The 21,788-nt window shown below is 46.5% G+C and overlaps 11 non-coding genes and 1 pseudogene across 11 annotated transcripts; all 12 read left to right on the top strand.

The window, feature by feature from the left end:
• Positions 1 to 5,603: 5,603 nt before the first annotated feature.
• Positions 5,604 to 5,798, top strand: LOC141239939 (U2 spliceosomal RNA). Its single transcript, XR_012305279.1, has one exon. It is a non-coding gene; the product is annotated as a U2 spliceosomal RNA (small nuclear RNA).
• A 1,115-nt stretch (positions 5,799 to 6,913) lies between these two features.
• LOC141239564 (U2 spliceosomal RNA) lies at positions 6,914 to 7,104 on the top strand. Its single transcript, XR_012304921.1, has one exon. It is a non-coding gene; the product is annotated as a U2 spliceosomal RNA (small nuclear RNA).
• Positions 7,105 to 8,219: 1,115 nt separating this feature from the next.
• LOC141239562 (U2 spliceosomal RNA) lies at positions 8,220 to 8,410 on the top strand. Its single transcript, XR_012304919.1, has one exon. It is a non-coding gene; the product is annotated as a U2 spliceosomal RNA (small nuclear RNA).
• Positions 8,411 to 9,525: 1,115 nt separating this feature from the next.
• On the top strand, positions 9,526 to 9,716 carry LOC141239842 (U2 spliceosomal RNA). Its single transcript, XR_012305190.1, has one exon. It is a non-coding gene; the product is annotated as a U2 spliceosomal RNA (small nuclear RNA).
• Positions 9,717 to 10,831: 1,115 nt separating this feature from the next.
• LOC141239870 (U2 spliceosomal RNA) lies at positions 10,832 to 11,022 on the top strand. The gene has a single exon (XR_012305217.1). It is a non-coding gene; the product is annotated as a U2 spliceosomal RNA (small nuclear RNA).
• Positions 11,023 to 12,137: 1,115 nt separating this feature from the next.
• Positions 12,138 to 12,328, top strand: LOC141239561 (U2 spliceosomal RNA). The gene has a single exon (XR_012304918.1). It is a non-coding gene; the product is annotated as a U2 spliceosomal RNA (small nuclear RNA).
• A 1,115-nt stretch (positions 12,329 to 13,443) lies between these two features.
• Positions 13,444 to 13,634, top strand: LOC141239560 (U2 spliceosomal RNA). The gene has a single exon (XR_012304917.1). It is a non-coding gene; the product is annotated as a U2 spliceosomal RNA (small nuclear RNA).
• A 1,118-nt stretch (positions 13,635 to 14,752) lies between these two features.
• On the top strand, positions 14,753 to 14,943 carry LOC141239559 (U2 spliceosomal RNA). Its single transcript, XR_012304916.1, has one exon. It is a non-coding gene; the product is annotated as a U2 spliceosomal RNA (small nuclear RNA).
• A 1,116-nt stretch (positions 14,944 to 16,059) lies between these two features.
• Positions 16,060 to 16,250, top strand: LOC141239878 (U2 spliceosomal RNA). The gene has a single exon (XR_012305225.1). It is a non-coding gene; the product is annotated as a U2 spliceosomal RNA (small nuclear RNA).
• Positions 16,251 to 17,365: 1,115 nt separating this feature from the next.
• Positions 17,366 to 17,556, top strand: LOC141239558 (U2 spliceosomal RNA). The gene has a single exon (XR_012304915.1). It is a non-coding gene; the product is annotated as a U2 spliceosomal RNA (small nuclear RNA).
• A 1,109-nt stretch (positions 17,557 to 18,665) lies between these two features.
• On the top strand, positions 18,666 to 18,856 carry LOC141239854 (U2 spliceosomal RNA). Its single transcript, XR_012305201.1, has one exon. It is a non-coding gene; the product is annotated as a U2 spliceosomal RNA (small nuclear RNA).
• A 1,115-nt stretch (positions 18,857 to 19,971) lies between these two features.
• On the top strand, positions 19,972 to 20,095 carry LOC141239949 (U2 spliceosomal RNA; annotated as a pseudogene).
• The last annotated feature ends 1,693 nt before the right edge of the window (positions 20,096 to 21,788 follow it).

Genomic DNA, 21,788 nt, shown 5'->3' with positions numbered 1-21,788 from the left:
GCCGTCTCCGACCTTGGGTCCTCCCGCGCCATCCTCAGAGGCGGTCTGCTTCCTCATCTCGGCTGGCGTGCTCCGGGTCTTGGTTTGCTGGGCCATCTCACGGCTCCACTCCGCCAATGTCTTTCGCTGTACCCGGGCCATCCTCCGTGCGAGGCCCTCCAGGGCAGTCTGTGCACACTCCCGGTCTCGGGGGAGCTGCGCTAGGATCTCCGCTAGACCTAGCGGGGTTGTGGACTCTAGCAGGCTCCTGACCATCGGGTCGGTGCTGCTCTGCTCGGCTTCCGGCAGGCTCCTGGCCAGCGGGCCGGTGCTGCTCTGCCCTCCTTCCTCGGTCTCTAGCAGACTCCTGGCCAGCGGGCCGGTGCTGTTCTGCTTTCTCTCCATCTCCGGGTGAGCTTCTCCGCTACTCCTTGTTAGACCTCTTGCCTCCGGGTGCGCTCGCTCCAGACTGCTCCAAGCGACACCCATCTTTTCTCTTCTCTTTCGTCTCCTCCCACTTAGAGGGCGGTCCCGGGGCAACTCGGTGACTGTCAGCTCCAGGGGGAGTTCTTTCACGCTGACAGACACCTCCAGCATCACAGTCTCTGTTGGTGGGGGCGGTTTCCACTTTTGGCGCCATTTTCTGTCCTGGCCCACGATGGGAGGTGGCCTCTTGCCCTCCTTTGGCACGCCCATAATGGCGTCCGCTGCTCTTCCAAGGCGGGAAATCTGCGGTTTTGGCGGGAAGCGTCGCCCAGTGGCGGGAAACTCTGCAGATGTCGGGAACAAGCTGGAAATGGCGGACAATCGGCGGGAAACGACTGGTGATGGAGTCCGATGGCGTGGACCCTCCGGAACCGGCGGGAGACTTCTTTCTGAGGTAAACTTGCACTTTTCTTCAGGCACGCAGTACCCGGGTGTTGCGGGCACGTAATCCTGCCGACTACGCCAAAGTTGACGCGCCCCCTGGGACATATTCCTTTTTGAGGGGAATACCCGGCACCGGATCAGATGGGGGGGGGTTGTAGTCTCCGAGCGGCTGTGACCCGGTCCCGTGCCCAGGGCGTCAAGCTCAGTGTTATGTGGCAGTCCTACAGATGTTATTAAAGTTCTTTTGTGTCGACTACGCCACCCGTTGTGATGCGGTCACTGTGGCCGCCGCTGCTGCAGGGTCCGCTGAGGCTGATGGTGGGTGCGCAGCTTGGTGAGATAACCCCCAACGGGAGGGGTATAGCCTCAGAGGGGACAGGCGCAGAGGATGGGGGTTGTGGTGGTGCGGTGCAGCCGGCAATGAAGACAGACTCGGGTTGTGCAGTTAAGGGTGTTTACTTACTGCAGATGTTGTACTGGTCACTCCAGCTGCTAGTGACCACCCGAGCCGTGCTGCGTCCACCAGGTCCTGGATCCAGCCAACCCCCAAACAAGTCCAGAGCGTGGCCCTGAGCTCTCCCTCTGTCCTTTCTTCAGCCGTCCCCACCAGTGATTCACCTAGGTCCAGCTCCCTCGGGCCTTCTTTTGGGACACCCTTGGCCCTGGGTTCCCTGACCCTTCATGTGGTGTGCCTTCGGGGTGAATGTGGTGGGTGACCGTGACAGACACTGCCCACGGTCTCCGGTCTCTGGCTGGGGAATGTCTTTGCCCCCACCAGCTTGGGTTCCGGTACCCTCTTGCTGACTCCTCACCCGGTGCTCTAATTTGGGTTCTTGGGTCCCTTCAGTCTTCCCCCTCTGGGTCTTTCTCTGCTCCACTCTCTCTCTCTCCAGGGCTGCTGTTTCCTTCTCTCTCCTCTCCAACTGACTTGTTCTCAGCGTCTGACCCTGATCTAAGTTGGTGCCCTCCTTATATATCCCTCTATGTGTGAGCTCAGGTGACCAGCACCCAATGAGCTCCTATCACTTACCCAGACTGCTCCCCCTATCTGCCCCTACACTACATGGGATGTACCACCCCCCTCCCACTCCAGCCAGGAACAGGCTCGGTTGTACCTGCACATTTCTAAGTGGGAGTACCGTCGGCCTGCTCCTCTGGAATGGGATGTATGTAGTGCATGCAGTCTATCTGAGCTCAGTTCCACACTCCATCCTTACCCGGGAGTGGAATATCACACCTCTGGGTTGAGGTGCAATACCCCTGTAGCAGCCGAATCCTCAGGGTGCTACAGTTGTGTGTTGCTTCTCTGAATGTACGAGGGATTGGTTCTGCTTGTAGGAGAGCAGGGATACTGGATTACATTGAGAGTGTGAATGCAGATATTGTCTGTCTGCAGGAATGTGTAATTAAATCTGCCCCGCATGAGAGTGAGTGGAATAAGGGGCAATCTTTTTGGTCCCCATGCTCAGAAAACAGGAATGAAGGGGTGGGCATTTTACTGTGTAATTCCAGTCTAAAGGTTTTAGAGTTTAAAGTAATCATACCTGGGAGATGTTTGTTTTTATTAGTGGATTTTTTAGGTCAGCGGGTACGGGTTTTTAATGTTTATGCCCCTGCTGATAAACAAGCAAGAGTTGGGTTTTTGGAGTCTCTAAAGTTGTTTTTACCAGGCAGAGACTTCACTATAGTGGCTGGAGATTTTAATTGTGTCAGATCCGCAAAAGATCGTAAGAGCTCTACGGAAGGTAGGACTGATGTTACGTCTAATATTTTAAATCAGATTGTGCAGGATTTACGCTACACGGATGCTGGTCTGATGGTTGGGCCAAGTGATAAGTTCACATACATATCAGATAGTGGACGTAGTGTTTCCCGAATTGACTATGTTTTTATGTCTGAAGGGATTAAGGTGGCCAAGTGCAACCACGTGATGACGACTTTTTCTGACCACAAGATGATAGTGGTAGATCTGTGTATAGCTGAGTCCCTGGCTTTTGGAAAGGGACTCTGGAAGCTGAACGTAAGCCTGCTGGAAGAGGAGAGTGTTAAGGTTGGTTTTAATAAAGTGTTTTTGTCTTGTGTGTCTGAACAGCACCTTTTTAAAGATTTGCTAGAGTGGTGGGACTGGGCTAAGGAGAAATTTGCATGTTATTTTAAAGGGGTGTGTTTTAGGAGAGCGAAAGCCAAAAGGGATCATGATGCTGCTGTTATTTCAAAATTGGAAGTACTCCATAAGTTTAAGAGAGCGGGGATGGAGGTGGATAAAGAGATTGCAGATTTGAAGGACGAACTGAAGAAGATACTTATTGAAAAAGGGAAGACTATTATGTTTAAGGCAAAAATAAAGCACATGGAGGAAAATGAGCAATGTTCGAGATACTTTTTTAAAAAATGTTTTAAACCTAAAGGGGTTTTTAAGTCTGTTTTTTCTCCTGCAGGGGAGGTATCTGGGGATGAGATGATTGGCAGTATTCTTTCCTTTTATGAAACACTCTTCTCTAACGATAGTAGAGCCAGTGATGCGGAAATTAATGATTATTGCAAAGTATTAACTAATAATATTCCTGAGGAGAAAATTGGGTTTTTAAGTGAGGAGGTTGGGAAAGATGAAATTAGACGGGCAGTGGATGGCTTGGCGAAAGGCAAGACGCCAGGCTGTGATGGTCTTCCTGCTGAATTTTATGTTAGATTTTGGGATATTATAGGTGTGGAGTTTTCCCGGGTGGTGCAATATGGTTTTACTCATGGGATTTTATCGGTTTCTATGCGTAGGGGGATTGTTACGCTGATTCATAAGAAAGGGGACATGAGGGATATTAAAAATTGGAGGCCCATAACATTGTTAAACAGTGATTACAAAATTATTTCTAAAATTGTGGCTGGTAGACTGGCAGATGTGATAGGTGATATGGTGGGGGAGTATCAGGCATGTGCAGTGCCTGGTAGGAAAATTTCAGATAATTTGCTGCTTCTAAGAGACTTAATTTATCAGGCTAATTTGAATAAGAATGCTCTTTTGTTACAGTCGGTGGACCTGGAGAAAGCCTTTGATAAAATATCACATAGATTTTTGTTCTCTGCTTTAAGTCACCTTGGTGTTCCGGATAAATTATTGATGGTCATTAAGAGTTTTTATTGTGGGGTCAGTAGCCAGATTTTAGTTAATGGGCATGTGAGTTCCAGTTTTAATATTTTATCGGGAGTTAGGCAGGGTTGTCCCCTGTCACCAATTCTTTTTATCTGTGTGGTGGAGGCCCTTTTAAAAAGTGTGCAAGTTGACAAGTGTGTGGCTGGTGTTTTTATTCCTGGGGGATCCGGGGGTCCAGTCAAGTCTTTAAGTTATATGGATGATATTGTTTTTACTTGTGGTTCACAGGCGGATCTCAATAGAGTGAATTTGCACGTAAGGATTTTTTGTTGTGTGGCTGGTATGGCGGTGAATTGGGGAAAGTGCCAGCTTTGTAACTTTGGGAGGCAGGTTGAGGTTAACGTGGCAGGAGTGGAGAGTAGGGAGGAAATTGAGGTTCTTGGTGTCATCTTTGAGAAGGAACTGAAAGGGAAAAGCAGCCTGAAGATTCTAGAAGACAAAATGGATCAGAAGTTGAACTTTTGGAAACTAAGGAACCTGTCGCTGAGAGGGAAAGTGCTGGTAATCAAGTCTGTGATTCTCCCGCTTCTGCTGTACACTGCTTTGATTTTCCCACCTGCTGTGCTTTGGACAAAGAGAGTGACAAGGAAACTGTTTGTGTTTTTTTGGGGATCCAAAATGGAGAAACTAAGAAGAGGAATGGTTATGTGTTCTGTGGAAAATGGGGGTTGTGATTTTCCTAACATTGACTTATTTTTAAGAATGCATTATTTTTTGAACATTTATAAATTATCCCAGTGCAATAACAGGACTGCGGACATGTGCAAATATTTAGCAGGACGGCTTTTCCAGAAATGGAGCTGGTGTGAGAAGGATTTAAGAAAACCAGTTTCGTTTGTGATACCGTTTTTTTATGTGGTGCTTAGGTCCTTCTATGATCAAAATGGGATAAGCTCCATGGTTAGACCGGACAAAAAACTGATTGTCTCAGGTATTAAGAAGAAGGAGATGTTATGTGATGTGCCGTTTTGTAATAATGCACAGTCTGGACAGGTGTGGAAGTTTTTTTTCATGCGTGGAATCAGCAACAGACAGAAGGATGTAACCTGGATGGCGTTGCATGGATGCTTGCCAACAAGGGCTTTTTTGAATGACCGGGGGATAAAGGTTCAAGAACTATGTCCTAGGGAAGGTTGCAATAAGGTGGAAACAATACAGCATATTTTATGGGACTGTTTTTTTTGCTAAAAAAGTTTTTACCTTGTTGTCACGTATGTTTGTTGCTTTAGTTGGTTTTCATTGTTTCGATTTTGAAAGGATTTTAATAGGTCAGGATTTTAAGTACTCGCAAAGGAAGCGGGCAAGCTGGATTATTTTTGTCATATATAAAGAGGTTTTATGGGACGTTCGGAATTTGGTGATTTTTAAAAAGATTGTTTTTTCCCCCATGGAATGCAGAAAGATTTTTCTTGCTAGACTGTTTTATGCCTATTTATTGGATAAAAAGAAGTATGGTGAGACAGCAGCAGAAGCACTCTGGAACTTTTCACATTGGACTTCTTACAGTAAGTAACAGTTAATTGCAGGGTTGTGTTTTTTGGGATTTTGTTTTTGTTTTTCCGAATGATGATTTGAGAACCCGTTATGTGAATATGCGCTATGATGCATAAATTAATGTGGGTCTTAATCTGAGGAAAAAAAAAAAAAATCTGTTCTTATCAGTTTAATATCTGATACGTCCCCTATCTGGGGACCATATATTAAATGGAATTTTAGAACAGGGAGATGGAAAAAGAGCTTGCTCTGTCCACTCCACGCATTGACCTGGTATTGCAGTATCTCCAGGACCGGTGCACCCCTTCTTTAATGCAGTTTCTAAAATCAGAAAGAATTGAATTCAATGTTTTTTGTTCATTTTGCTTGTTTGTCGGATTTTGGGATGGACTCTTTGGCTTTGCTTTTCTTCTCCTCATTGGATTTTTCATGTTCAAAGTTGCAGAAGCCAGATTACAAGCTCATTTTGGTTCAACTTCAGCAACTGTGCATTGCATTGCCATGTAATGTGATGCAATGCTATCTTTCTAGCTCTCCCTTTTTACTTCCTTTTGGATAAACAGACATATTAGGCAAGCATTTTGGAGCTTTCACCTAAATAACTACAGGTGGTGAGATAAGCTGCACAATATAATTGACCTTTCAGTATATTGTTGCACACACACCATCTATTTAGCAAATGCCCTTGTTATCAACAGCAGCCTTTTAAACTCACCTGAGCTAACAGGTATGTGCGCTGGTTACTCTGCTGCGCTTAAAATTTCTTTTTTGGTTTGCTACAATGCCTTTTCTGAAACGTTGTCTCCTTCTGCTGGAACACTGACTTCTTTCATTTAATGCCTGCAGACTATAAAAGAGAACCCAACCCAAAAAGTTTGGTTGATTAGTCTGTGGCATTCTGTTAAACTGTTGCTTATGGCGGTCTCTGTGAGCTTCTCAGCGACATTCAGCCAGCCAGGTATCCTGCCTGCAGTAGATGGAATGTGGCAATGGAACGCTGGCTGCGCGTGTCATAATAGGCTCTGAGCCTTTATATACCTGTGCACAGCAGCAGCCACCTTCAGTCTGCTGCTGGACAGCCAGCAGCAGCAGCAGCAGGAGAGGTATGTAATCAGGAGCCCTCCTGCTAAGGGTAGACAGCTGCTCGTTCCACCCCACCCCCCGCCTTAATTGGTTCTCCTCCCTTCCAACGGTGTTGAGGCGGGTGGGAACAGCAGGGGGTGAAGGTGCTGTGTTTAAAGAGGTGGAGTTATGCAGATCTAAAACGCGTGGATTGCAGCAGCAGCAAGCCGAAAAGTGCAGGCATGTAAGGGATCTAGAGGTTGACAACATGTCTTCTTAACGGGAGTCCAGGAGCTCATCTCCACAAATGGACTTTTCAGGATCCTTGGGTGGCTCCGTAGTTTGAAACCAATTCTGGTTATCGCTTCTCGGCCTTTTGGCTAAGATCAAGTGTAGTATCTGTTCTTATCAGTTTAATATCTGATACGTCCCCTATCTGGGGACCATATATTAAATGGATTTTTAGAACAGGGAGATGGAAAAAGAGCTTGCTCTGTCCACTCCACGCATTGACCTGGTATTGCAGTATCTCCAGGACCGGTGCACCCCTTCTTTAATGCAGTTTCTAAAATCAGAAAGAATTGAATTCAATGTTTTTTGTTCATTTTGCTTGTTTGTCGGATTTTGGGATGGACTCTTTGGCTTTGCTTTTCTTCTCCTCATTGGATTTTTCATGTTCAAAGTTGCAGAAGCCAGATTACAAGCTCATTTTGGTTCAACTTCAGCAACTGTGCATTGCATTGCCATGTAATGTGATGCAATGCTATCTTTCTAGCTCTCCCTTTTTACTTCCTTTTGGATAAACAGACATATTAGGCAAGCATTTTGGAGCTTTCACCTAAATAACTACAGGTGGTGAGATAAGCTGCACAATATAATTGACCTTTCAGTATATTGTTGCACACACACCATCTATTTAGCAAATGCCCTTGTTATCAACAGCAGCCTTTTAAACTCACCTGAGCTAACAGGTATGTGCGCTGGTTACTCTGCTGCGCTTAAAATTTCTTTTTTGGTTTGCTACAATGCCTTTTCTGAAACGTTGTCTCCTTCTGCTGGAACACTGACTTCTTTCATTTAATGCCTGCAGACTATAAAAGAGAACCCAACCCAAAAAGTTTGGTTGATTAGTCTGTGGCATTCTGTTAAACTGTTGCTTATGGCGGTCTCTGTGAGCTTCTCAGCGACATTCAGCCAGCCAGGTATCCTGCCTGCAGTAGATGGAATGTGGCAATGGAACGCTGGCTGCGCGTGTCATAATAGGCTCTGAGCCTTTATATACCTGTGCACAGCAGCAGCCACCTTCAGTCTGCTGCTGGACAGCCAGCAGCAGCAGCAGCAGGAGAGGTATGTAATCAGGAGCCCTCCTGCTAAGGGTAGACAGCTGCTCGTTCCACCCCACCCCCCGCCTTAATTGGTTCTCCTCCCTTCCAACGGTGTTGAGGCGGGTGGGAACAGCAGGGGGTGAAGGTGCTGTGTTTAAAGAGGTGGAGTTATGCAGATCTAAAACGCGTGGATTGCAGCAGCAGCAAGCCGAAAAGTGCAGGCATGTAAGGGATCTAGAGGTTGACAACATGTCTTCTTAACGGGAGTCCAGGAGCTCATCTCCACAAATGGACTTTTCAGGATCCTTGGGTGGCTCCGTAGTTTGAAACCAATTCTGGTTATCGCTTCTCGGCCTTTTGGCTAAGATCAAGTGTAGTATCTGTTCTTATCAGTTTAATATCTGATACGTCCCCTATCTGGGGACCATATATTAAATGGATTTTTAGAACAGGGAGATGGAAAAAGAGCTTGCTCTGTCCACTCCACGCATTGACCTGGTATTGCAGTATCTCCAGGACCGGTGCACCCCTTCTTTAATGCAGTTTCTAAAATCAGAAAGAATTGAATTCAATGTTTTTTGTTCATTTTGCTTGTTTGTCGGATTTTGGGATGGACTCTTTGGCTTTGCTTTTCTTCTCCTCATTGGATTTTTCATGTTCAAAGTTGCAGAAGCCAGATTACAAGCTCATTTTGGTTCAACTTCAGCAACTGTGCATTGCATTGCCATGTAATGTGATGCAATGCTATCTTTCTAGCTCTCCCTTTTTACTTCCTTTTGGATAAACAGACATATTAGGCAAGCATTTTGGAGCTTTCACCTAAATAACTACAGGTGGTGAGATAAGCTGCACAATATAATTGACCTTTCAGTATATTGTTGCACACACACCATCTATTTAGCAAATGCCCTTGTTATCAACAGCAGCCTTTTAAACTCACCTGAGCTAACAGGTATGTGCGCTGGTTACTCTGCTGCGCTTAAAATTTCTTTTTTGGTTTGCTACAATGCCTTTTCTGAAACGTTGTCTCCTTCTGCTGGAACACTGACTTCTTTCATTTAATGCCTGCAGACTATAAAAGAGAACCCAACCCAAAAAGTTTGGTTGATTAGTCTGTGGCATTCTGTTAAACTGTTGCTTATGGCGGTCTCTGTGAGCTTCTCAGCGACATTCAGCCAGCCAGGTATCCTGCCTGCAGTAGATGGAATGTGGCAATGGAACGCTGGCTGCGCGTGTCATAATAGGCTCTGAGCCTTTATATACCTGTGCACAGCAGCAGCCACCTTCAGTCTGCTGCTGGACAGCCAGCAGCAGCAGCAGCAGGAGAGGTATGTAATCAGGAGCCCTCCTGCTAAGGGTAGACAGCTGCTCGTTCCACCCCACCCCCCGCCTTAATTGGTTCTCCTCCCTTCCAACGGTGTTGAGGCGGGTGGGAACAGCAGGGGGTGAAGGTGCTGTGTTTAAAGAGGTGGAGTTATGCAGATCTAAAACGCGTGGATTGCAGCAGCAGCAAGCCGAAAAGTGCAGGCATGTAAGGGATCTAGAGGTTGACAACATGTCTTCTTAACGGGAGTCCAGGAGCTCATCTCCACAAATGGACTTTTCAGGATCCTTGGGTGGCTCCGTAGTTTGAAACCAATTCTGGTTATCGCTTCTCGGCCTTTTGGCTAAGATCAAGTGTAGTATCTGTTCTTATCAGTTTAATATCTGATACGTCCCCTATCTGGGGACCATATATTAAATGGATTTTTAGAACAGGGAGATGGAAAAAGAGCTTGCTCTGTCCACTCCACGCATTGACCTGGTATTGCAGTATCTCCAGGACTGGTGCACCCCTTCTTTAATGCAGTTTCTAAAATCAGAAAGAATTGAATTCAATGTTTTTTGTTCATTTTGCTTGTTTGTCGGATTTTGGGATGGACTCTTTGGCTTTGCTTTTCTTCTCCTCATTGGATTTTTCATGTTCAAAGTTGCAGAAGCCAGATTACAAGCTCATTTTGGTTCAACTTCAGCAACTGTGCATTGCATTGCCATGTAATGTGATGCAATGCTATCTTTCTAGCTCTCCCTTTTTACTTCCTTTTGGATAAACAGACATATTAGGCAAGCATTTTGGAGCTTTCACCTAAATAACTACAGGTGGTGAGATAAGCTGCACAATATAATTGACCTTTCAGTATATTGTTGCACACACACCATCTATTTAGCAAATGCCCTTGTTATCAACAGCAGCCTTTTAAACTCACCTGAGCTAACAGGTATGTGCGCTGGTTTCTCTGCTGCGCTTAAAATTTATTTTTTGGTTTGCTACAATGCCTTTTCTGAAACGTTGTCTCCTTCTGCTGGAACACTGACTTCTTTCATTTAATGCCTGCAGACTATAAAAGAGAACCCAACCCAAAAAGTTTGGTTGATTAGTCTGTGGCATTCTGTTAAACTGTTGCTTATGGCGGTCTCTGTGAGCTTCTCAGCGACATTCAGCCAGCCAGGTATCCTGCCTGCAGTAGATGGAATGTGGCAATGGAACGCTGGCTGCGCGTGTCATAATAGGCTCTGAGCCTTTATATACCTGTGCACAGCAGCAGCCACCTTCAGTCTGCTGCTGGACAGCCAGCAGCAGCAGCAGCAGGAGAGGTATGTAATCAGGAGCCCTCCTGCTAAGGGTAGACAGCTGCTCGTTCCACCCCACCCCCCGCCTTAATTGGTTCTCCTCCCTTCCAACGGTGTTGAGGCGGGTGGGAACAGCAGGGGGTGAAGGTGCTGTGTTTAAAGAGGTGGAGTTATGCAGATCTAAAACGCGTGGATTGCAGCAGCAGCAAGCCGAAAAGTGCAGGCATGTAAGGGATCTAGAGGTTGACAACATGTCTTCTTAACGGGAGTCCAGGAGCTCATCTCCACAAATGGACTTTTCAGGATCCTTGGGTGGCTCCGTAGTTTGAAACCAATTCTGGTTATCGCTTCTCGGCCTTTTGGCTAAGATTAAGTGTAGTATCTGTTCTTATCAGTTTAATATCTGATACGTCCCCTATCTGGGGACCATATATTAAATGGATTTTTAGAACAGGGAGATGGAAAAAGAGCTTGCTCTGTCCACTCCACGCATTGACCTGGTATTGCAGTATCTCCAGGACCGGTGCACCCCTTCTTTAATGCAGTTTCTAAAATCAGAAAGAATTGAATTCAATGTTTTTTGTTCATTTTGCTTGTTTGTCGGATTTTGGGATGGACTCTTTGGCTTTGCTTTTCTTCTCCTCATTGGATTTTTCATGTTCAAAGTTGCAGAAGCCAGATTACAAGCTCATTTTGGTTCAACTTCAGCAACTGTGCATTGCATTGCCATGTAATGTGATGCAATGCTATCTTTCTAGCTCTCCCTTTTTACTTCCTTTTGGATAAACAGACATATTAGGCAAGCATTTTGGAGCTTTCACCTAAATAACTACAGGTGGTGAGATAAGCTGCACAATATAATTGACCTTTCAGCATATTGTTGCACACACACCATCTATTTAGCAAATGCCCTTGTTATCAACAGCAGCCTTTTAAACTCACCTGAGCTAACAGGTATGTGCGCTGGTTACTCTGCTGCGCTTAAAATTTCTTTTTTGGTTTGCTACAATGCCTTTTCTGAAACGTTGTCTCCTTCTGCTGGAACACTGACTTCTTTCATTTAATGCCTGCAGACTATAAAAGAGAACCCAACCCAAAAAGTTTGGTTGATTAGTCTGTGGCATTCTTTTAAACTGTTGCTTATGGCGGTCTCTGTGAGCTTCTCAGCGACATTCAGCCAGCCAGGTATCCTGCCTGCAGTAGATGGAATGTGGCAATGGAACGCTGGCTGCGCGTGTCATAATAGGCTCTGAGCCTTTATATACCTGTGCACAGCAGCAGCCACCTTCAGTCTGCTGCTGGACAGCCAGCAGCAGCAGCAGCAGGAGAGGTATGTAATCAGGAGCCCTCCTGCTAAGGGTAGACAGCTGCTCGTTCCACCCCACCCCCCGCCTTAATTGGTTCTCCTCCCTTCCAACGGTGTTGAGGCGGGTGGGAACAGCAGGGGGTGAAGGTGCTGTGTTTAAAGAGGTGGAGTTATGCAGATCTAAAACGCGTGGATTGCAGCAGCAGCAAGCCGAAAAGTGCAGGCATGTAAGGGATCTAGAGGTTGACAACATGTCTTCTTAACGGGAGTCCAGGAGCTCATCTCCACAAATGGACTTTTCAGGATCCTTGGGTGGCTCCGTAGTTTGAAACCAATTCTGGTTATCGCTTCTCGGCCTTTTGGCTAAGATCAAGTGTAGTATCTGTTCTTATCAGTTTAATATCTGATACGTCCCCTATCTGGGGACCATATATTAAATGGATTTTTAGAACAGGGAGATGGAAAAAGAGCTTGCTCTGTCCACTCCACGCATTGACCTGGTATTGCAGTATCTCCAGGACCGGTGCACCCCTTCTTTAATGCAGTTTCTAAAATCAGAAAGAATTGAATTCAATGTTTTTTGTTCATTTTGCTTGTTTGTCGGATTTTGGGATGGACTCTTTGGCTTTGCTTTTCTTCTCCTCATTGGATTTTTCATGTTCAAAGTTGCAGAAGCCAGATTACAAGCTCATTTTGGTTCAACTTCAGCAACTGTGCATTGCATTGCCATGTAATGTGATGCAATGCTATCTTTCTAGCTCTCCCTTTTTACTTCCTTTTGGATAAACAGACATATTAGGCAAGCATTTTGGAGCTTTCACCTAAATAACTACAGGTGGTGAGATAAGCTGCACAATATAATTGACCTTTCAGTATATTGTTGCACACACACCATCTATTTAGCAAATGCCCTTGTTATCAACAGCAGCCTTTTAAACTCACCTGAGCTAACAGGTATGTGCGCTGGTTACTCTGCTGCGCTTAAAATTTCTTTTTTGGTTTGCTACAATGCCTTTTCTAAAACGTTGTCTCCTTCTGCTGGAACACTGACTTCTTTCATTTAATGCCTGCAGACTATAAAAGAGAACCCAACCCAAAAAGTTTGGTTGATTAGTCTGTGGCATTCTGTTAAACTGTTGCTTATGGCGGTCTCTGTGAGCTTCTCAGCGACATTCAGCCAGCCAGGTATCCTGCCTGCAGTAGATGGAATGTGGCAATGGAACGCTGGCTGCGCGTGTCATAATAGGCTCTGAGCCTTTATATACCTGTGCACAGCAGCAGCCACCTTCAGTCTGCTGCTGGACAGCCAGCAGCAGCAGCAGCAGGAGAGGTATGTAATCAGGAGCCCTCCTGCTAAGGGTAGACAGCTGCTCGTTCCACCCCACCCCCCGCCTTAATTGGTTCTCCTCCCTTCCAATGGTGTTGAGGCGGGTGGGAACAGCAGGGGGTGAAGGTGCTGTGTTTAAAGAGGTGGAGTTATGCAGATCTAAAACGCGTGGATTGCAGCAGCAGCAAGCCGAAAAGTGCAGGCATGTAAGGGATCTAGAGGTTGACAACATGTCTTCTTAACGGGAGTCCAGGAGCTCATCTCCACAAATGGACTTTTCAGGATCCTTGGGTGGCTCCGTAGTTTGAAACCAATTCTGGTTATCGCTTCTCGGCCTTTTGGCTAAGATCAAGTGTAGTATCTGTTCTTATCAGTTTAATATCTGATACGTCCCCTATCTGGGGACCATATATTAAATGGATTTTTAGAACAGGGAGATGGAAAAAGAGCTTGCTCTGTCCACTCCACGCATTGACCTGGTATTGCAGTATCTCCAGGACCGGTGCACCCCTTCTTTAATGCAGTTTCTAAAATCAGAAAGAATTGAATTCAATGTTTTTTGTTCATTTTGCTTGTTTGTCGGATTTTGGGATGGACTCTTTGGCTTTGCTTTTCTTCTCCTCATTGGATTTTTCATGTTCAAAGTTGCAGAAGCCAGATTACAAGCTCATTTTGGTTCAACTTCAGCAACTGTGCATTGCATTGCCATGTAATGTGATGCAATGCTATCTTTCTAGCTCTCCCTTTTTACTTCCTTTTGGATAAACAGACATATTAGGCAAGCATTTTGGAGCTTTCACCTAAATAACTACAGGTGGTGAGATAAGCTGCACAATATAATTTACCTTTCAGTATATTGTTGCACACACACCATCTATTTAGCAAATGCCCTTGTTATCAACAGCAGCCTTTTAAACTCACCTGAGCTAACAGGTATGTGCGCTGGTTACTCTGCTGCGCTTAAAATTTCTTTTTTGGTTTGCTACAATGCCTTTTCTGAAACGTTGTCTCCTTCTGCTGGAACACTGACTTCTTTCATTTAATGCCTGCAGACTATAAAAGAGAACCCAACCCAAAAAGTTTGGTTGATTAGTCTGTGGCATTCTGTTAAACTGTTGCTTATGGCGGTCTCTGTGAGCTTCTCAGCGACATTCAGCCAGCCAGGTATCCTGCCTGCAGTAGATGGAATGTGGCAATGGAACGCTGGCTGCGCGTGTCATAATAGGCTCTGAGCCTTTATATACCTGTGCACAGCAGCAGCCACCTTCAGTCTGCTGCTGGACAGCCAGCAGCAGCAGCAGCAGCAGGAGAGGTATGTAATCAGGAGCCCTCCTGCTAAGGGTAGACAGCTGCTCGTTCCACCCCAACCCCCGCCTTAATTGGTTCTCCTCCCTTCCAACGGTGTTGAGGCGGGTGGGAACAGCAGGGGGTGAAGGTGCTGTGTTTAAAGAGGTGGAGTTATGCAGATCTAAAACGCGTGGATTGCAGCAGCAGCAAGCCGAAAAGTGCAGGCATGTAAGGGATCTAGAGGTTGACAACATGTCTTCTTAACGTGAGTCCAGGAGCTCATCTCCACAAATGGACTTTTCAGGATCCTTGGGTGGCTCCGTAGTTTGAAACCAATTCTGGTTATCGCTTCTCGGCCTTTTGGCTAAGATCAAGTGTAGTATCTGTTCTTATCAGTTTAATATCTGATACGTCCCCTATCTGGGGACCATATATTAAATGGATTTTTAGAACAGGGAGATGGAAAAAGAGCTTGCTCTGTCCACTCCACGCATTGACCTGGTATTGCAGTATCTCCAGGACCGGTGCACCCCTTCTTTAATGCAGTTTCTAAAATCAGAAAGAATTGAATTCAATGTTTTTTGTTCATTTTGCTTGTTTGTCGGATTTTGGGATGGACTCTTTGGCTTTGCTTTTCTTCTCCTCATTGGATTTTTCATGTTCAAAGTTGCAGAAGCCAGATTACAAGCTCATTTTGGTTCAACTTCAGCAACTGTGCATTGCATTGCCATGTAATGTGATGCAATGCTATCTTTCTAGCTCTCCCTTTTTACTTCCTTTTGGATAAACAGACATATTAGGCAAGCATTTTGGAGCTTTCACCTAAATAACTACAGGTGGTGAGATAAGCTGCACAATATAATTGACCTTTCAGTATATTGTTGCACACACACCATCTATTTAGCAAATGCCCTTGTTATCAACAGCAGCCTTTTAAACTCACCTGAGCTAACAGGTATGTGCGCTGGTTACTCTGCTGCACTTAAAATTTCTTTTTTGGTTTGCTACAATGCCTTTTCTGAAACGTTGTCTCCTTCTGCTGGAACACTGACTTCTTTCATTTAATGCCTGCAGACTATAAAAGAGAACCCAACCCAAAAAGTTTGGTTGATTAGTCTGTGGCATTCTGTTAAACTGTTGCTTATGGCGGTCTCTGTGAGCTTCTCAGCGACATTCAGCCAGCCAGGTATCCTGCCTGCAGTAGATGGAATGTGGCAATGGAACGCTGGCTGCGCGTGTCATAATAGGCTCTGAGCCTTTATATACCTGAGCACAGCAGCAGCCACCTTCAGTCTGCTGCTGGACAGCCAGCAGCAGCAGCAGCAGGAGAGGTATGTAATCAGGAGCCCTCCTGCTAAGGGTAGACAGCTGCTCGTTCCACCCCACCCCCCCGCCTTAATTGGTTCTCCTCCCTTCCAACGGTGTTGAGGCGGGTGGGAACAGCAGGGGGTGAAGGTGCTGTGTTTAAAGAGGTGGAGTTATGCAGATCTAAAACGCGTGGATTGCAGCAGCAGCAAGCCGAAAAGTGCAGGCATGTAAGGGATCTAGAGGTTGACAACATGTCTTCTTAACGGGAGTCCAGGAGCTCATCTCCACAAATGGACTTTTCAGGATCCTTGGGTGGCTCCGTAGTTTGAAACCAATTCTGGTTATCGCTTCTCGGCCTTTTGGCTAAGATCAAGTGTAGTATCTGTTCTTATCAGTTTATTATCTGATACGTCCCCTATCTGGGGACCATATATTAAATGGATTTTTAGAACAGGGAGATGGAAAAAGAGCTTGCTCTGTCCACTCCACGCATTGACCTGGTATTGCAGTATCTCCAGGACCGGTGCACCCCTTCTTTAATGCAGTTTCTAAAATCAGAAAGAATTGAATTCAATGTTTTTTGTTCATTTTGCTTGTTTGTCGGATTTTGGGATGGACTCTTTGGCTTTGCTTTTCTTCTCCTCATTGGATTTTTCATGTTCAAAGTTGCAGAAGCCAGATTACAAGCTCATTTTGGTTCAACTTCAGCAACTGTGCATTGCATTGCCATGTAATGTGATGCAATGCTATCTTTCTAGCTCTCCCTTTTTACTTCCTTTTGGATAAACAGACATATTAGGCAAGCATTTTGGAGCTTTCACCTAAATAACTACAGGTGGTGAGATAAGCTGCACAATATAATTGACCTTTCAGTATATTGTTGCACACACACCATCTATTTAGCAAATGCCCTTGTTATCAACAGCAGCCTTTTAAACTCACCTGAGCTAACAGGTATGTGCGCTGGTTACTCTGCTGCGCTTAAAATTTCTTTTTTGGTTTGCTACAATGCCTTTTCTGAAACGTTGTCTCCTTCTGCTGGAACACTGACTTCTTTCATTTAATGCCTGCAGACTATAAAAGAGAACCCAACCCAAAAAGTTTGGTTGATTGGTCTGTGGCATTCTGTTAAACTGTTGCTTATGGCGGTCTCTGTGAGCTTCTCAGCGACATTCAGCCAGCCAGGTATCCTGCCTGCAGTAGATGGAATGTGGCAATGGAACGCTGGCTGCGCGTGTCATAATAGGCTCTGAGCCTTTATATACCTGTGCACAGCAGCAGCCACCTTCAGTCTGCTGCTGGACAGCCAGCAGCAGCAGCAGCAGGAGAGGTATGTAATCAGGAGCCCTCCTGCTAAGGGTAGACAGCTGCTCGTTCCACCCCACCCCCCGCCTTAATTGGTTCTCCTCCCTTCCAACGGTGTTGAGGCGGGTGGGAACAGCAGGGGGTGAAGGTGCTGTGTTTAAAGAGGTGGAGTTATGCAGATCTAAAACGCGTGGATTGCAGCAGCAGCAAGCCGAAAAGTGCAGGCATGTAAGGGATCTAGAGGTTGACAACATGTCTTCTTAACGGGAGTCCAGGAGCTCATCTCCACAAATGGACTTTTCAGGATCCTTGGGTGGCTCCGTAGTTTGAAACCAATTCTGGTTATCGCTTCTCGGCCTTTTGGCTAAGATCAAGTGTAGTATCTGTTCTTATCAGTTTAATATCTGATACGTCCCCTATCTGGGGACCATATATTAAATGGATTTTTAGAACAGGGAGATGGAAAAAGAGCTTGCTCTGTCCACTCCACGCATTGACCTGGTATTGCAGTATCTCCAGGACCGGTGCACCCCTTCTTTAATGCAGTTTCTAAAATCAGAAAGAATTGAATTCAATGTTTTTTGTTCATTTTGCTTGTTTGTCGGATTTTGGGATGGACTCTTTGGCTTTGCTTTTCTTCTCCTCATTGGATTTTTCATGTTCAAAGTTGCAGAAGCCAGATTACAAGCTCATTTTGGTTCAACTTCAGCAACTGTGCATTGCATTGCCATGTAATGTGATGCAATGCTATCTTTCTAGCTCTCCCTTTTTACTTCCTTTTGGATAAACAGACATATTAGGCAAGCATTTTGGAGCTTTCACCTAAATAACTACAGGTGGTGAGATAAGCTGCACAATATAATTGACCTTTCAGTATATTGTTGCACACACACCATCTATTTAGCAAATGCCCTTGTTATCAACAGCAGCCTTTTAAACTCACCTGAGCTAACAGGTATGTGCGCTGGTTACTCTGCTGCGCTTAAAATTTCTTTTTTGGTTTGCTACAATGCCTTTTCTGAAACGTTGTCTGCTGGAACACTGACTTCTTTCATTTAATGCCTGCAGACTATAAAAGAGAACCCAACCCAAAAAGTTTGGTTGATTAGTCTGTGGCATTCTGTTAAACTGTTGCTTATGGCGGTCTCTGTGAGCTTCTCAGCGACATTCAGCCAGCCAGGTATCCTGCCTGCAGTAGATGGAATGTGGCAATGGAACGCTGGCTGCGCGTGTCATAATAGGCTCTGAGCCTTTATATACCTGTGCACAGCAGCAGCCACCTTCAGTCTGCTGCTGGACAGCCAGCAGCAGCAGCAGCAGGAGAGGTATGTAATCAGGAGCCCTCCTGCTAAGGGTAGACAGCTGCTCGTTCCACCCCACCCCCCGCCTTAATTGGTTCTCCTCCCTTCCAACGGTGTTGAGGCGGGTGGGAACAGCAGGGGGTGAAGGTGCTGTGTTTAAAGAGGTGGAGTTATGCAGATCTAAAACGCGTGGATTGCAGCAGCAGCAAGCCGAAAAGTGCAGGCATGTAAGGGATCTAGAGGTTGACAACATGTCTTCTTAACGGGAGTCCAGGAGCTCATCTCCACAAATGGACTTTTCAGGATCCTTGGGTGGCTCCGTAGTTTGAAACCAATTCTGGTTATCGCTTCTCGGCCTTTTGGCTAAGATCAAGTGTAGTATCTGTTCTTATCAGTTTAATGTCTGATACGTCCCCTATCTGGGGACCATATATTAAATGGATTTTTAGAACAGGGAGATGGAAAAAGAGCTTGCTCTGTCCACTCCACGCATTGACCTGGTATTGCAGTATCTCCAGGACCGGTGCACCCCTTCTTTAATGCAGTTTCTAAAATCAGAAAGAATTGAATTCAATGTTTTTTGTTCATTTTGCTTGTTTGTCGGATTTTGGGATGGACTCTTTGGCTTTGCTTTTCTTCTCCTCATTGGATTTTTCATGTTCAAAGTTGCAGAAGCCAGATTACAAGCTCATTTTGGTTCAACTTCAGCAACTGTGCATTGCATTGCCATGTAATGTGATGCAATGCTATCTTTCTAGCTCTCCCTTTTTACTTCCTTTTGGATAAACAGACATATTAGGCAAGCATTTTGGAGCTTTCACCTAAATAACTACAGGTGGTGAGATAAGCTGCACAATATAATTGACCTTTCAGTATATTGTTGCACACACACCATCTATTTAGCAAATGCCCTTGTTATCAACAGCAGCCTTTTAAACTCACCTGAGCTAACAGGTATGTGCGCTGGTTACTCTGCTGCGCTTAAAATTTCTTTTTTGGTTTGCTACAATGCCTTTTCTGAAACGTTGTCTCCTTCTGCTGGAACACTGACTTCTTTCATTTAATGCCTGCAGACTATAAAAGAGAACCCAACCCAAAAAGTTTGGTTGATTAGTCTGTGGCATTCTGTTAAACTGTTGCTTATGGCGGTCTCTGTGAGCTTCTCAGCGACATTCAGCCAGCCAGGTATCCTGCCTGCAGTAGATGGAATGTGGCAATGGAACGCTGGCTGCGCGTGTCATAATAGGCTCTGAGCCTTTATATACCTGTGCACAGCAGCAGCCACCTTCAGTCTGCTGCTGGACAGCCAGCAGCAGCAGCAGCAGGAGAGGTATGTAATCAGGAGCCCTCCTGCTAAGGGTAGACAGCTGCTCGTTCCACCCCACCCCCCGCCTTAATTGGTTCTCCTCCCTTCCAACGGTGTTGAGGCGGGTGGGAACAGCAGGGGGTGAAGGTGCTGTGTTTAAAGAGGTGGAGTTATGCAGATCTAAAACGCGTGGATTGCAGCAGCAGCAAGCCGAAAAGTGCAGGCATGTAAGGGATCTAGAGGTTGACAACATGTCTTCTTAACGGGAGTCCAGGAGCTCATCTCCACAAATGGACTTTTCAGGATCCTTGGGTGGCTCCGTAGTTTGAAACCAATTCTGGTTATCGCTTCTCGGCCTTTTGGCTAAGATCAAGTGTAGTATCTGTTCTTATCATCGCTTCTCGGCCTTTTGGCTAAGATCAAGTGTAGTATCTGTTCTTTTAAGAACACAAGAGCTACGATCTACACTTGACGAGAGCGATCGAACTCGGAAGGAGAAGAGCTTCGGAGCCCAGCTGACATCAGAGAACGAAGGCGGATATCGGTGGGAGGAAGAAGCTCTAAAGAATCCAGAAGAAGACGAAGACTCGGAGAAGAATCGGGCTGTCCTGTGGAATCTTCGAGGAAGAAAATCATCGAGACAAAGACCTTTCGGGGAATTTGTCCAGAACACGACGGGAGAAGAATCTGCATAGCTCCACCCATTCCGGGAAGAGTTCCAGATCCAGCTCCAAGAAGTAACTGCAGGAGGAAAGCCATGGCAAGCGCTGCGAGGAAGGCCGAAAAGAAGAGCCTGGAGCTGGGGACAGCCAGGAGGGCCCAGCCAGGAGCCGATTCTGACCCCAAGGACTCTGCCTCCACGACTGGCCAGCAGAAGGGACCCCAGAAGCCCCGCCACGAAGCTCCAGCCCTGTAGCCATGGATGCGGCAGACGGTGGCCCTGAAGCTGAAGGAAGTGGATGGGAGGGTGCCGGACATGTCCTCGGACGTGTTCTGCCAGAAGATGTTGCTGGATCGAGGCTTCTCCAGGTCGGACACCCTCAGCATCCAGACCTTCTTGACGGGGATCTTCTTCGTCACCTTCGCCACTGTGAACACCTGCAGGAGGTTCTGGGAAATGGTAAGCGCAAAAGGACCGGATAATTCTTTCTCTGCCTTTACAGGTAGCTGCCCTATCCAGAGGGATGAAAGGAGGATCACGGTCTCCATGTGCAACCCGCACACCCCAGGCCAAGACATCTGTACCTTCCTGAGACGCTTCTGTTTGGTTGTGAAGGAACCCTCTCACATCCTGAATGGACTCGGCTTCTGGACAGGTAAGTGGTCGGTGACCGTTAGACTTCACAGGGACCTGGCATACTCAGACGGACTTCGGCACCTGCCCCCGACATTCTCCCTGGGCAACTCCTACGGCCTCATCTATTACCCGGACATGCCGCGGAACTGCAGGAGATGCGGCAAGAACGGCCACGAGATGAAGGACTGCAAGGAGGATGCCTGCAGGATTTGTCGAGTGACGGGACACAGCTCGAAGGACTGCCCGAAGAAGACGTCCTGCAACCTGTGTGGGCTGGCGGCTCATCTGTACAAGGATTGCCCCAGGCGTGAGAGATCCTGGGCATCGGTGGTTGCGACGACCCCAGCTACGGAGGACAAGGCCCCGACGACCAGGCCTGTGAAGGTCAAGGACGCGACGACCAAGGCCCCAGCGGCCAAGGCCGAGACGACCAAGGCCAAAGCGGTCAAGGAGTCGGTGGCCAAAGCCCCAGCGACGGTCCCAGCAGCTCCGAAGCAGAAGAAAAAGTCAAAGGAGGGTAAGAGTTCTGTCACCCCTCTCTCGATCCCTCCCCCTGCCACCCCCGTCCAATCCCCCCCCACCCCGGCCACCCCTGCTGAGGATTCCACTTCCTCTTCCTCCTTCCCCTACTCCTCAGCAGGTGTCCTTTCCCCTGCCCCGGCAGCCACTCTCCCTCCCCAGACCATGGTAGCGGTGGAATTAACCTTTCCTCCACCCGCCGCTATCTATTCCGAGGAGGATTTTCCCCTTCTTGTCTCCCCAGTTCCAACCCGGGGAAAGAGGAAGGTGGAGGACAGCCCTGCTACTGAATCCTCCAAAAAGAAGATTCTGGATTTCGTAGGCGAAAAGGAGGATACCCTCCC

The sequence above is a fragment of the Phyllobates terribilis genome, unplaced genomic scaffold (genome assembly GCF_046119375.1).
Source record: "Phyllobates terribilis strain yellow unplaced genomic scaffold, ASM4611937v1 Scaffold_779__1_contigs__length_684578, whole genome shotgun sequence".
In the NCBI taxonomy this organism is placed as follows: Eukaryota; Metazoa; Chordata; class Amphibia; order Anura; family Dendrobatidae; genus Phyllobates; species Phyllobates terribilis.
The sequence above is the reverse complement of the archived record's forward strand: the minus strand, read 5'-3'. Positions and strand labels throughout refer to the sequence as shown.